The following is a 14,595-nucleotide window of genomic DNA, read 5'->3' on the forward strand; positions in this document are numbered from 1 at the left end:
ATACAGAGTTGTGAGTCATACTTAAAAGTTGCAATATTCAGTTGTGCAATCCATGAAATATTGGAAGGGGAGAAGTGTATAATAGTGGTTGAATTAATAGCCATAAATCTCTCAATCCTCACTGATGGAATGTGATGAAAACGGTCCCGTTGTCGTGAACTGTGCGACAGGCCCCAGATTTCAACTGCCATGTTTTGTCTGCTTTCAATAATGATTAAAATAGGCTACATGTCCTATGTTTCCTGGCTGATGTTTTGGTCACTTTTGAATGCTGGCGGTGCTTTCACTCTAGTGGTAGCATGAGACTGAGTCTACAACCCACACAAGTGGCTCAGGTAGTGCAGCTCATCCAGGATGGTGCGGTTGGCCCTGGGTTCCTCCTAATGCAAGACAATGCTAGACCTCATGTGGCTAGAGTGTGTCAGCAGTTCCTGCAAGAGGAAGGCGTTGATGCTATGGACTGGCCCGCCAGTTCCCCAGACCTGAATCCAATTGAGCACATCTGGGACATCATGTCTCGCTCCGTCCACCAACTGTCTGTTGCACCACAGACTGTCCAGGAGTTGGCGGATGCTTTAGTCCAGGTCTGGGAGGAGATCCTTCAGGAGACCATCCGCCACCTCATCAGGAGCATGCCCAGGCGTTGTAGGGAGGTCATACAGGCACGTGGAGGCCACACACACACACTACTGAGCCTCATTTTGACTTGTTTTAAGGACATTACTTTAAAGTTGGATCAGCCTGTAGTGTGGTTTTCCACCTTAATTTTGAGCGTGACTCCAAATCCAGATGTTGTGTTGATAAATTTGATTTCCATTGATACTTTTTGTGTGGTTTTGTTGTCAGCACATTCAACTATGTAAAGAAAAAAGTATTTAATAAGAATATTTCATTCATTCAGATCTAGGATGTTATTTTTAGTGTTCCCTTTATTTTTTTGAGCAGTGTGTGTGTGTGTGTGTGTGTGTGTGTATATATATATATATCTCTCTCTCTCTCTCAATGTCTGCCGATGCAGCCCCTCTCCGATTCTCCGCTGGGTGCGCAATATAAAATGCGCCTATAGGCTATTTAGTTTGTCTCAATCAAATGCTCAAATAGCTATAGGCTACGAAGTGCATGCTCGGAGAAGCACAGGGCAGAGTTATATTCCCACGATCGCTGCTGGGATGGTGGAAATTAAACTAGGCTGCATTACACACTGCAATGGATATTCCAACCCTGAGCCCCGGCCTGCTCTTGTTGATCAATAACTTGATTGTGTGTTGCTTAACCAATGGATGTGCTGTGTAGGGCTACGGTGGCAGTTCAGGAGGAGTCAAAGATTTCTTCTGAATTTTTTTGTTGACGAGGCCTAGTCCAAAAAAAGTCTTCCACACAGACTAGCCAATGTTCTGTTCGAGAACTAGAGCACAAAGATGAAGACCGGAGGTCAACTTTGATAGCTTGCTCCTACTATAATTTAATTGATTAAAAACAACTTGTTTCTTGCCCATGATGTAATGCTTTTAGCATAAAGGCGATCTTTCCACCTCTACTCTTGTGTGCTCAGCCCTGTGTATTATCAAAATTCCTTTATTGCCATTTAATGCTGACAGGACAAAGAACAGTTTCTAAAACTGCATATCTAAGGCTCTGGTCTGTCCAAGAAGTGAGGGTAAACAGTAGACATGTTCTCTCGTATCCACTTTGTTTTAATTATTATTTTCGGTATTGGGTGAGGGTCACTTGTTTCTTATCAAGCGTTTAGGGAGGGTTTAGGTCAAATATATTATGTTGAAGGGAGTGCCATCCTTTTTTTTAAATTCAGGTCCAATTTTCTCCCTGTAACCCTTATTAAAAATAACACTCACTCCCTAAGGCCATACAGTTTCAATTCTGCATAATGGCACAGCATTTCATACTTACCCTATGGGAAAGAGGCATAAATTCCTCTCATGTTATGCTTTTCAGTTTGCAGTCCTATGACTAGAACAATTGTCATTTATATTTACAAATTACCCTTACCCAAACGCTTTATCAATAGCTCTTCTCAATGTATAAATTATAGCACATGGAGAATGACGTTATTAATATTGGGAAATCAGAACGTAGCCGTTTTTCCACCTGGAACTGACAGGTTGCTCAAGCTTATTCATGGTTTCCACAAGCGTAAAGGTGCTCAAATTATACCGGAATTGAGTCCGGGTCAGAACATTTTAATCTGCAGACACACCTCTGCCACACCTCAATTTATGTGATCTCCACCCCCAAACGAATACCTGGCTGCCACAGGCATTTCCCCATGCTTAACTCCAAGGTCAGAATACACAGAGACAAAAGTGCATAAAAAATGTAATTAAGTTCCATTAATGAGCGCATAAATCAGGTCTGAATTCCGCCCAAAGTGAATAGAGTTCTAATTGCTATGATTTTTAACCGTGTTATGATTACAATTATAAACTGGGTGGTTCGAGCCCTGAGTACTGATTGGCTCACAGCCGTGGTATATCAGACCGTATTTTTTTACTGCTCTAATTACGTTGGTAACCAGTTTATAATAGCAATAAGGCACCTCTGGGGTTTGTGATATACGGCCAATATACCACAGCTAAGGGCTCCGCGTTGCGTCTTGCACAAGAACAACTCTTAGCCGTGGTATATTGGCCACATACCACACCTCAGGCCGTATTGCTTAACTAAACACTCTAGACTGTTATAAACATGACATGTAGCTTAACTGGTTCATGACATGTTTAGCCGAATGCACTGTGCATCAGTAAATAAACGATGAGAGCTGGTGGGATGCCTGGATTTTTGGTCAAACAATCAAATCTGTGCAAGGCTCTGTTAATTTGAGAGAGGTTGCCCTACACTTGTGTATCTTGAAACCAGTGTTGTAGTGACAAATAATCTGAGTTACTATTGAGTAATAATGCACAACGGTCCAAGCCATCAGTCCTTGAGTCAATATGAAGAAAGTAATTTTAGTCGGGTTGGGTGTCACATGATAATTGACCATAGTTACAGCGTGTAGGTTATTTAGGATACAAGTATAAGGGAAAACATGCAATCACTTTTATTTATTTTTTTTACTGCTCATGTATAAATTGCAGAGTCCAAGTCATGTAGTTTAGAGTCCAGGATGGTAGAGTCCAGGATGGTAGAGTCCAAGTCATGTAGTTTATAGTCCAGGATGGTAGAGTCCAAGTCATGTAGTTTAGAGTCCAGGATGGTAGAGTCCAAGTCATGTAGTTTATAGTCCAGGATGGTAGAGTCCAAGTCATGTAGTTTAGAGTCCAGGATGGTAGAGTCCAGGATGGTAGAGTCCAGGATGGTAGAGTCCAGGATGGTAGAGTCCAGGATGGTAGAGTCCAGGATGGTAGAGTCCAGCAAATGAGTCGAAATCCAGGACTACAAAATTGGTGCTAACCATCATCACCGAAACAATCACACATCCCTGACTAACTGACCCATCTGTCCGAAAAACTTCAGTCAAGTAACATTGGCCGCCCCGGTCTGCAGATTCCAATCCAATTACGTGTTGGATATTAGCGGGCTCACTAAAATCCAGCCCTGACCAGTCAGCAGTCTCATCAAAACAGCACCCGCAGTGGCACATAACAGGATGGCAGAGGACTGGAGAAAGACTGGGCGCTTGGCAACTGCAGTGGGGGGGGGGGGGGGGGGCTATGGATGGCAGACATATGGAATTGGAGTAAAAGCAGGTGGTTTCATATTTTCCATTACAGGGCCCATTTGGTTGATCATTTCCAGCAGACATAATGGCTAAATTGCAGACTAACTACTGGGAGGTCGTTTTTAGCCTACAGTCACAGAGTACAGAATATCAGATAGCTTGAAACTACCATCCAGCACCCGTTTAAGATTCTGAGGAAGCTGTCATTTATTACCAGTCCAGCTAAGAATGATTTACACTCTATCCATACCAAATTTGGGTTTTTCAATGTGCTATATATAGCCTAACAAGTGAGAGCCTTAACTTATCAATTTCTCCTAGGGGTAGAGGGGGAGATTATGTATTTTCTTACAGAAATACCTTATTTTACGATCCAATAAGACTGCCACTGCCTCGATGGTTTCTGGACCTTAAGTTGCATTTGAAAACAGCCAATGGGTGTGTTGCGTGACTCTGTAAATTGCACCAATGCCAGCATCCACCTCGCAGCTTTCACAAGCCTCTTAGTCATGGCACATACGGCAGAAACTGCAATCCCTCGCACAACACATCACCATTTGCATTTCAGTCAAATTAGGAGCAATAAGGTAGAATAATAAGCCCTGGCTATCAGGCCTGGGACATGGGGACACTTTTCCACGTATGACTCATCGCTCAAATTGCCTCTTCTCCGCACAGCTGAAGGATCAGGCATGGTGGAGATTGTTTTGAATAACGCTGCTGTTGGAAACCCGCTTGTTGGAAACCCGCTCGGGAGTTGACAAATGAGCAGATCCCCTCAAATAAAGCCTTCTGTTTTGAGTGGATGGACTGGGAGAGGAGTGGGACGAGACACTGTCAAACAGGCTGATCCTCCTCAACCTCAGAAGTGCTTCAGGTGGGAGCAGAGCTAAGCAACGTGTCTGGCCAGCCAGTTCCTTCGTTGTTTTTATGAGCCCCTTCCACCGATGCTAACATACGGAAATGATGCATATTCTAATACTGCAGGCAGAATCGAGTGCATTCCTATCATCAAAACGGAGTGTTTTGTAGGTAGGTTAGTAGATTGAGAGAGTTTAGTTTGTTAGAATCCCCATTAGCTACAGCACAAGCAGCAGCTACTCTTCCTGGGGTCCAAAATACATGACAATGTGCATAACAGTTAGACAACATCATAAGATATTACATTAAATTCTAAATAAAATATAAAACAATATATTGGAGACAGCAAAAATAATATTTACATACTATTCATATATACAAAGAGTCAACAAAACATTAGGAACACCTGCTCTTTCAATGACAGACCAGCGGTCATCAACCTTTGGAGCCAAGATCACTTTCTAAGTAAAAATGCAAGCAGACAGATCAATTTTTTAACAAGACTAAAGCCTCTGCAACATTGACCTATTAAAACAGCTCTGTAGAAATGAGGTTTGTAGTAGGCTATATGCCAAATACATTATCCCTGCATATTGCCCAGCATGAATTGCCCTGCCAATGTTGTTCTTCTCAGACCATTTTGAAATGAATTTTCAGTCTGAGGGAGAGAGCAGCTGTGAGGCTGCCTCTCACCCGACTCTGTGAGAAAAAGGGGACACAGTCTTCCAGCTGATGGCGAAAGTCAAGTCACACAGCATTATTTCTGCCTCATGCACCAATTAATGTTGTTATTCCTATGACTAGAGAAAGTTAAATATTACTCAATATAAAAAAAAAAGATGAAAAATAAATGTAAAAAAAGCGCCAAGCCCCTAGTAATAACAACCCCTCATTCATTGCCGTGCTGGTTGTAGAGTGAGTGGAAGTAAGGAGAACAAGCCTTTACGGGTTATAAAAGTGTTGACAGTACTGAATAACAACAACAACAACGTAAACGTAAACAGTAGATCTATCAGCTTGCTGGCAGCTCTTAACAAACTGTTGGAAGGAAGGTTGTTTGACCAAACACAATATTTCTCTAGAAACAAATGACAGACTTCCAGCGTGCTTAGAGAAGGGCACTCAACATGTACTGCACTGACACAAATGACTGAGGATTCATAATAAGATGATTGTGGGAGCTGTACTGTTAGATTTCAGTGCAGCCTTTGATATGATTGACCATAATATCAGAAAACATGTTTTATGGCTTTTCGTGAATTCAGAGCTAATAGAACAAGAGTTTCCTTTAATGGAAGCCTCTCTCATGAACATGTTTGATGGTCACACCCTTCATGCACAACTCCAGTTGAGGTTTAGGTCTAAGAGAATACTTTTAACCAAATACAATGCTTTTGGTTTTAGATGTAGTTTGGAATGCACGGTGTATTGGTAAGCATATCGGAATAGGACAATATTAGCTAAAAATGCCAACGTCAGCCCGATGTCTAGTTTAACGGCGATGTGCAAAACTGATGTCAAAGCTGACATGCATACATACCTATATGACGTAATGACGCCACAAAAAATATAGCGCTACATGTGCAGCACAGCATTCCTAACCTAGCTGTGTGTGGATCAAGCTGTCAACAGCGAGACAACTCAAAGGCGCAATCCAAGGTAATGGAATTCATTGCCCTTAACAATCAACCGTTCTCTGTTGTGGGTGATGTTGGCTTTCGCCGACTGGTCGAGCACCAATACACATTACCAAGTAGGCGCTTTTTTACAGATGTTGCCCTACCGGAGTTACACAGTATTGTTGAAACTCACATCCATGAGCTACTTGCTATGGGCGTCACTGCTATGAGCTTCATGACTGACATTTGGAGCAGGTATGTCAGCCCCATGAGCACAGTGGGTCGACGAGGATTTCCTACTGAGGAAAGCCGTATTGCATGCTGAAGAATGTGCTGGTTCTCATACCGCTGCTGCCATTTCAATGGCATTTGAGAACATGTTTGAAACATGAACACTCCTAGCTCCATTCAAACAACTGACTGGAGAAATAAGCTCAACTGCGTCTGCAGCAGACGTGATACACTGTCAATGCCAACACAGACCATCGGATTAACTTGGAGAAGTACTCTACTTTTCGGTGGCACTCTCTCTGAGCCTCTACTGTGTCGGTACCAGGCGCGATGCTAAGTATAAGGACCGCTACTTTGATGCAGACAACAGGGTATACGTCAAACGTTACAGACACAGCTGGAAATAGACAAAGTGACAGTGCGCATCGAGGAAGAGAGGACAAGGTCAGACAGAGCAGAAACTTCACTGCATGATGAAATCCTGGTTGAGACTCAACAAATGAACAACTAAACAGCACAGCATGTAAGTGAAATAAATAGGTTTTGATTATGTTTTACTGGTAATGGGGACATCCATAAATGGCAACAAAATTCCTTTTTAGTCTGTGTGTGTGATTTGAAAAGATCTGACCTTATTAACCCTTCGAAACAGCCACTATGAAACCATTTAAGGCACTTCCGGTTGGCACAGGAAGCTGTAAGTCAACTCATATCCTGATTGGGGTATGCCTTTACAGAATCCTGAGTTTTAAGTGTTTACGTTACGAACTGACCGATTTACACTGGGTTGAATGCACTATTTATCACAAACTGCTGGTTGGGTATGGAAAAACACGTTTAGGGTGATTTTAACCACTTCCGGTTGCTTCAGGAAGCTTAGAATCGACACAGGTAGACCTCATAGTGGCCTGATGGACTGTCATTGAAGACAGGCTCATAAGGCCTTCATAACCCACATAGGCTTCAGGTTGACTTTAGAGGAACAGGCAATGTATTCCTATGGGGAGAGAAGTCATTGTAATCTGTGAGATCAAAAAACCCTGATTAACTGTTAAGGGTTAATGCCACACAGTGTCTCCTGACCCTTCCTGTCTCAGCCTCCAGTATTTATTTATGCTGCAGTGTCTCGGGGGGCTAGGGTCAGTTTGTTATATCTGGAGTACTTCTCCTGTCCTATTCGGTGTCATGTGTGAATCTAAGTGTGCGTTCTCTAATTCTCTCCTTCTCTCTTGCTTTCTCTCTCTCGGAGGACCTGAGCCCTAGGACCATGCCCCAGGACTACCTGACATGATGATTCCTTGCTGACCCCAGTCCACCTGGCCGTGCTGCTGCTCCAGTTTCAACTGTTCTGCCTTTTTATTATTCGACCATGCTGGTCATTTATGAACATTTGAACATCTTGGCCATGTTCTGTTATAATCTCCACCCGGCACAGCCAGAAGAGGACTGGCCACGCCACATAGCCTGGTTCCTCTCTAGGTTTCTTCCTAGGTTTTGGCCTTTCTAGGGAGTTTTTCCTAGCCACCGTGCTTCTACACCTGCATTGCTTGCTGTTTGGGGTTTTAGGCTGGGTTTCTGTACAGCACTTTGAGATATGAGCTGATGTACGAAGGGCTATATAAATACATTTGATTTGATTTGATTTAGGGCCAGGCTTAATTTTGGGCCTACTTTTCTCACGGTCGCTGCACTCAGAGCGAGCTACGGTCAAGCGGGGCATCTCGTTGAACTCGGCACGGCCTAGAGAATATGGAAATGCCATTGCAGGTTTTGTGTGTCTTTAAGCACCGCACTTTGTCACTCCATCCTTGCTGTGTGTGTGTGTGTGTGTGTGTGTGTGTGTGTGTGTGTGTGTGTGTGTGTGTGTGTGTGTGTGTGTGTGTGTGTGTGTGAGTGTGTGTGTGTGAGAGAGCTTTTCTTTGACATCTGCTGGGAGAAATGACTGACTTACAGTTCATGAGGGTTGCCTAATCACACATATGAAGTTTTGAAAAGATCTGACCTTTTTAACCCTTCGAAACAGCACCTATGACAACATTTTAAGGCACGTCCGGTTTACACAGGAAGCTGAAAGTGAACACATATCCTCCTTGGGGTAGGCAGTTATAGAATTTTGAGTTTTAAGTCTTTACGTTAAGAACTGACTTATTTACGGAGGGTTTAGTAAGTGTGTGTTATTTCAGAAAATCACAGAAATCTCGCAGAGCTCCGAAGCACACTTTAAAAAGATTTGTATGAACACGCTGCAACTGGATATGTAACTGTTCTTTTTAAAAAAAACTATTTTTGAACATCACCAATTTGACATTGTACGATTTCTCTTAAATGACGATAGATAAATGGCTGGTTCTTTTTTTATTGACACTGGAGGTTCCTTTACTTTGACGTGAAGGGGAATTCTTTTGCTCTATTTTCATTTTGGACCTCCAATCCCAGAAAAATGGCCATAACTCAAAAACCGTTGAGGCCTAGACGCCATCTTGTTCGGGGCCAACTGCCCATTATGCCAAACCTATGCTCACCAAGTTTCGGCTTCAAAATATTTTCAGTTTAGGAGATAAGGAAACGTCGTGATTCGTGATGTTTTGTACATTTGCAATATGATTCCATTCGCCCTCTTCTGGGATTTACCGGGACAGCGGAAAAATGACCAAAATTTGATTATTTTATAAAACGGAAACCCGAATGTCCTAGAGAGTTCGTTTGATGACTTCCTCGAAGATCCGGCCCTGCCGCACGGCCCGACACCGTCCGCAAATTTTACAAACGTTTTCGGACGTCTAGTAAGGGACCGTACATTTGCAATGTGGTCTCTCACTAACCATATGGCAAATGTCAAAATGTTCCCTTATTAAGGTATGCAAGAAACTTCCTCTTGAGAGGACAACTAGATGACAACCGGCCAATGTTCAGGTCACCCAGAAAATATTTTTTTCTGTCAGCATTAGAGATTTTGTCTAACATCACACAGGAAGGAGTACACTGGGTTAAGCTGGTATGATAGTTCTAAAACTAGACATAACAAGTGAGTCTGGTGAAAGGGAAATACTGGAGATGAAGAAACTATTTTCAAATGATGTTCGCAGGAGACTTGACTTTCTAAACACTTGCCAGAGCTTAGGACAAATGTCGTAGCATCCTCTATCCCCATTCACCTCTAAGTGTGTGAGTGATGAAGTCATTACCTGAAGGTGTTGCTGTCCCACAGTTGACCCTTTAGAAGGGAGTGGGATGGAGTCCAAACCAGAGACAGACCGCCTTCAGACAGAGGATTACTAATATCCTGGCAGATATTAATGAAGAAAAAAAACAAAGGGAACATAAATAAATGACAGACTTATTCCATCAGTGTGGTGAGTTAAGACAACCAGAAATCAGACAGGCCAGGTAGGCTACTTCTTTCCATGCTCAGCCGTGCGCACTCCCTCAACAAGACAGAGAAACCATGCTTATTGCTCACATGGAGATCTCCAAACAAAAAGACAATTAACAAAATTCATAAATTATGGTTATGAAATAAACAAAAACGTGTTTCTCACAAGTGTGTCAAATTGTGAACTCTGGAGAGATGCACCAATAGGCTACATTCGCTACACACCCCTCCCGTTCTTGTCAACATATTTTTTGTTACTCAAGACACATATTTTGTTTCCATTTCTATCGTCATCGTGTGTGTGTGTGTGTGTGTGTGTGTGTGTGTGTGTGTGTGTGTTTATTAATGTCTGTCAAGTTATTGTTTAGTGCTAAATGTAATTCAATTGCATTGTTATATCGTGGCCGGAAACAAAAAATATAATGACATTATCTTTACACATTTTTGATGCTTTTAACCGACAGCCAAAACTCAATAATCAGCTAGGCCGATGGGCACACATGCTGCCTATGAAAGACTTCCTCATATCAACTTTTTCTGTCTGTCCAAAAGCACAATCCAAGTCATATTAGCAACCGATCCTAGCTGTTGCACCGCAATGAATATGGATCCCGTACATTTCTCAGAGGGCCGGTAAACAAAAATCATCCCTGTCACTTTATCCAGCGCCACATTTTCCAAACAGAAACCCAGCTTTCCTTTGTACTGTAAAAAAAATAATATTTAAAAAATGCACACCTTCCCCCTGAAATACTGGACAAAAAAAATGTATTACCACCATTAAATAACTGTAGCAACCGTGTTTATAAATGTGGATAACAGTTTTACCACTTCAGCATGGTTTTGTGGCTCAGTCAATGCCACACAGGTCTAACGGGCCAGAAGGTTCAGGGTTTGACGACCACCAAAGCCAAGTTCACTCTCCCTGTTTGTGTCAATACACTACGATCAGAGCCGGCTAGAGTCAATGACCAGCTAGGGGGAAATCAGATTTAACATTTTGATGCTATATTTATATAAAATATATGCAAGAAAATTTCCCATCAACAGGTTTCTGTGCCAATGCACCACACACAACCAACAGGCAACGCATAACTGCATACTGATTACCGACTTGGAGCTCTTATCATGGTTTGATGATCATCTCAACAATTAGAAAATACGTCCCTCCCTACTTAGTAGTTAATGATTGGATTGACAATCTCCGAGTGTCATTAAACTTGTATTTTGTAACAGAAGTCTCTTTCCATTAAATCAAATGGCTGTTGTGCAGTTTGGATGCTTGAATTATATTAGAGTGGAGTGGATGAACGTGAGCACGTAAGCTACAGGACACTTTTGAAGTAGCCAATTCAGCATGGCTGATTAATTAGGGCTGTTTTCATAACAAATTGGTAATCAGCCTTTTTGGACGCCAATTACATTGCAATCCATGAGGAAACTGTGTGGCAGGCTAACCACCTGTTACGCAAGTGCAGTGTCAAAAGGACCTTGTGGCTGCAATGAGCCATGGTAGTTGCTAGCTAGCATTAAACTTATCTTATAAAAACAAATCAATCTTCACATAATCACTAGTTAATTACACATGGTTGATGATATTACTAGGTTAACTAGCTTGTCCTGCGTAGCATATAATCAATGCGGTGACTGTTAATTTATCATCGAATCACAGCCTAATTAAACTTTGCCAAACCGGTGATGATTTCACAAAAGCGCATTCGCGAATAAAGCAGATTCGTTGCAAAAATGTACCGAACCATGAACATCAATGCCTTTCTTAAAATCAATATACAGAAGTATATTTTTTTTAAACTGCATATTTAGTTCAAATAAATGCATGTTAGCGGGCAATAGTAACTATGGAAATTGTGTCACTTCTCTTGCATTCAGTGCAAGCAGAGTCAGGGTATATGCAACAGTTTCGGCCGCACTATTTCTTCCTAACAAAGACTAATTAATTTGTCTGAATTTTACATAATTATGGCATAACAATGAATTTTGTGCAATGTAACAGCATTATTTAGACTTATGGATGCCACCCGTTCGACAAAATACAGAAAGGTTCCATATTTCACTGAAAGAATAAACATTTTGTTTTCAAAATGATAGTTTCCGGATTTGACCATATTAATGGCGAAAGGCTCGTATTTCTGTGTTTATTATATTAGAATTAAGTATATGATTTGATATAGCGGTCTGACTGAGTGGTGATTGGCAGCAGCAGGCTCGTAAGGATTCATTCAAACAGCACTTTCCTGCGTTTACCAGCAGCTCTTCGCAATGCTTGAAGCATTGCGCTGTTTAACACTTCAAGCCTATCAACTCCCGAGATTAGGCAGGCAATACTATAGTGCCTATATGAACATCCAATAGTCAAAGGTATATGAAATACAAATGGTATAGAGAGAAATAGTCCTATAATAACTACAACCTAAAACTTCTTCACTGGGAATATTGAAGACTCATGTTAAAAGGAACCACCAGCTTTCATATGTTGTCATGTTCTGAGCAAGGAACTTAAACATTAGCTTTTTTACATGGCACATATTGCACTTTTACTATCTTCTCCAACACTTTGTTTTTGCATTATTTAAATCAAATTGAACATGTTTCATTATTTATTTGAGACTAAATTGATTTTATTCATGTATCATATTAACTTCTTGATTCTACTTGAGACGCATATGTCTCAAGTAGGCACCTGGAAATGCAAATGCGCTACGCTAAATGCTAAATGTACTCGTTTAAACTCAAACCTTGATCAAAATTCACAAGCAGGGTATTGAATTAAAGCTACACTCGTTGTGAACCTAGCCAACAAGTCAGATTTTTAAAATGCTTTTCGGCGAAAGCATGAGAAGCTATTATCTGATAGCATGCACCACCTGAAAATGCATGAATGCGACGTAAACAAAGACTCTGCTTATCCGACGCAGCACAAAACGCAGAAATAAAATATAAAACATTCATTACCTTTGACGAGCTTCTTTCTTGGCACTCCTATATGCCCCATAAACATCACTATTGGGTCTTTTTTTCGTTTAAATCGGTCCATATATACCCAAAATAGCTTTGTATGGAAGCTGTGTCATTCAGAAAAAAACATAGTTTTTAAACACTGCGTCATTTTTTAAAATTAAAAAAGTCGACGATAAACTTTCACAAAATACTTCGAAATCCTTTTGTAATCCAACTTTAGGTATTAGTAAACGTTTATAATCTATCAAAATGATTACAGGGCGATGTATATTCAATAGCTCCTCGTTTGCAAATCAATGGCTGCCCATGTCCACATTAACAACATCCGGGTGAAGACTGGAAGAAACGGATGCCAGATAGATGGATTTTCCAACAATTAATTCAATTGACAATGACGACAATGGCGACATCGTGTGGAATTTGTATGAATTGCATGCAGGTCGATATTAAATTCTGTCCTCTTTTAACAACTCATGGAAGTGACTTATGGAAATTATTTTTAGCTTTCAGAGAGGAGTTTTTCTTGCGTTTTTCAATGAAACACACAATCTGTTATAGTCACAGCCGTGATTTAACCAGTTTTAGAAACTTCAAAAGGTTTTCTATCCACACATACTAATCATATGCATATACTATATTCCTGGCATGAGTAGCAGGACGCTGAAAAGTTGCGTGATTTTTAACAGAATTTTCGAAAAAGGAGGGGGTAGAAGTAAGAGGTTGTTAAAATAAGTGCTCATTCAGTATTGTTGTAATTGTCATTATTACAAATATAGACAAATATAGTTGAAGTGTACCTATGATGAAAATTACAGGCCTCTCGTCTTTTTAAGTGGGAAAACTTGCACAATTGGGTGCTGACTAAATACTTTTTTGCCTCACTAAGTATTTGATCACCTACCAACCAGTAAGAATTCCGGCTCTCACAGACATGTTAGTTTTTCTTTAAGAAGCCCTCCTGTTCTCCACTCATTACCTGTATTAACTGCACCTGTTTGAACTCGTTACCTGTATAAAGGACACCTGTCCACACACTCAAACAGACTCTAACCTCTCCACAATGGCCAAGCCCAGAGAGCTGTGTAAGGACATCAGGGATAAAATTGTAGACCTGCACAAGGCTGGGATGGGCTACAGGACAATAGGCAAGCAGCTTGGTGAGAAGGCAACGACTGTTGGCGCAATTATTAGAAAATGGAAGAAGTTCAAGATGACGGTCAATCACCCTCGGTCTGGGGCTCCATGCAAGATCTCACCTCGTGGGGCATCAATGATCATGAGGAAGGTGAGGGATCAGCCCAGAATTACACAGCAGGACCTGGTCAATGACCTGAAGAGAGCTGGGACCAGAATCTCAAAGAAAACCATTAGTAACACACTACGCCGTCATGGATTAAAATCCTGCTGCGCACGCAAGGTCCCCCTGCTCAAGCCAGCGCATGTCCAGGCCCGCCTGAAGTTTGCCAATGACCATCTGGATGATCCAGAGGAGGAATGGGAGAAGATCATGTGGTCTGAGACAAAAATAGAGCTTTTTGGTCTAAACTCCACTCGCCGTGTTTGGAGGAAGACGGATGAGTACAACCCCAAGAACACCATCCCAAATGTGAAGCACGGAGGTGGAAACATCATTCTTTGGGGATGCTTTTCTGCAAAGGGGACAGGACGACTGCACTGTATTGAGGGGAGGATGGATGGGGCCATGTATCGCGAGATCTTGGCCAACAACCTCCTTCCCTCAGTAAGAGCATTGATGATTGGTCGTGGCTAGGTCTTCCAGCATGACAACGACCCAAAACACACAGCCAGGGCAACTAAGGAGTGGCTCCGTAAGAAGCATCTCAAGGTCCTGG

The 14,595-nt window shown here is 41.6% G+C and overlaps 1 protein-coding gene across 2 annotated transcripts in view; it reads right to left on the reverse strand.

Annotated features, from left to right (window-relative positions):
* The window catches only part of LOC139423207 (Rho GTPase activating protein 32b), a 210,845-nt gene that overhangs the window by 174,501 nt on the left and 21,749 nt on the right, over positions 1-14,595 (reverse strand). The window contains exon 2 of one of the 2 annotated variants that reach the window (XM_071174950.1): positions 9,576-9,673. The exons of the other annotated variant lie outside the window; for it this stretch is intronic. The gene's annotated coding sequence lies outside the window, so the exon portion shown is untranslated. The remainder of the gene's footprint in view (positions 1-9,575; positions 9,674-14,595) is intronic. 2 annotated transcript variants of the gene reach the window in all.

Source organism: Oncorhynchus clarkii, chromosome 12, assembly GCF_045791955.1.
Source record: "Oncorhynchus clarkii lewisi isolate Uvic-CL-2024 chromosome 12, UVic_Ocla_1.0, whole genome shotgun sequence".
NCBI classification, from domain to species: domain Eukaryota; kingdom Metazoa; phylum Chordata; class Actinopteri; order Salmoniformes; family Salmonidae; genus Oncorhynchus; species Oncorhynchus clarkii.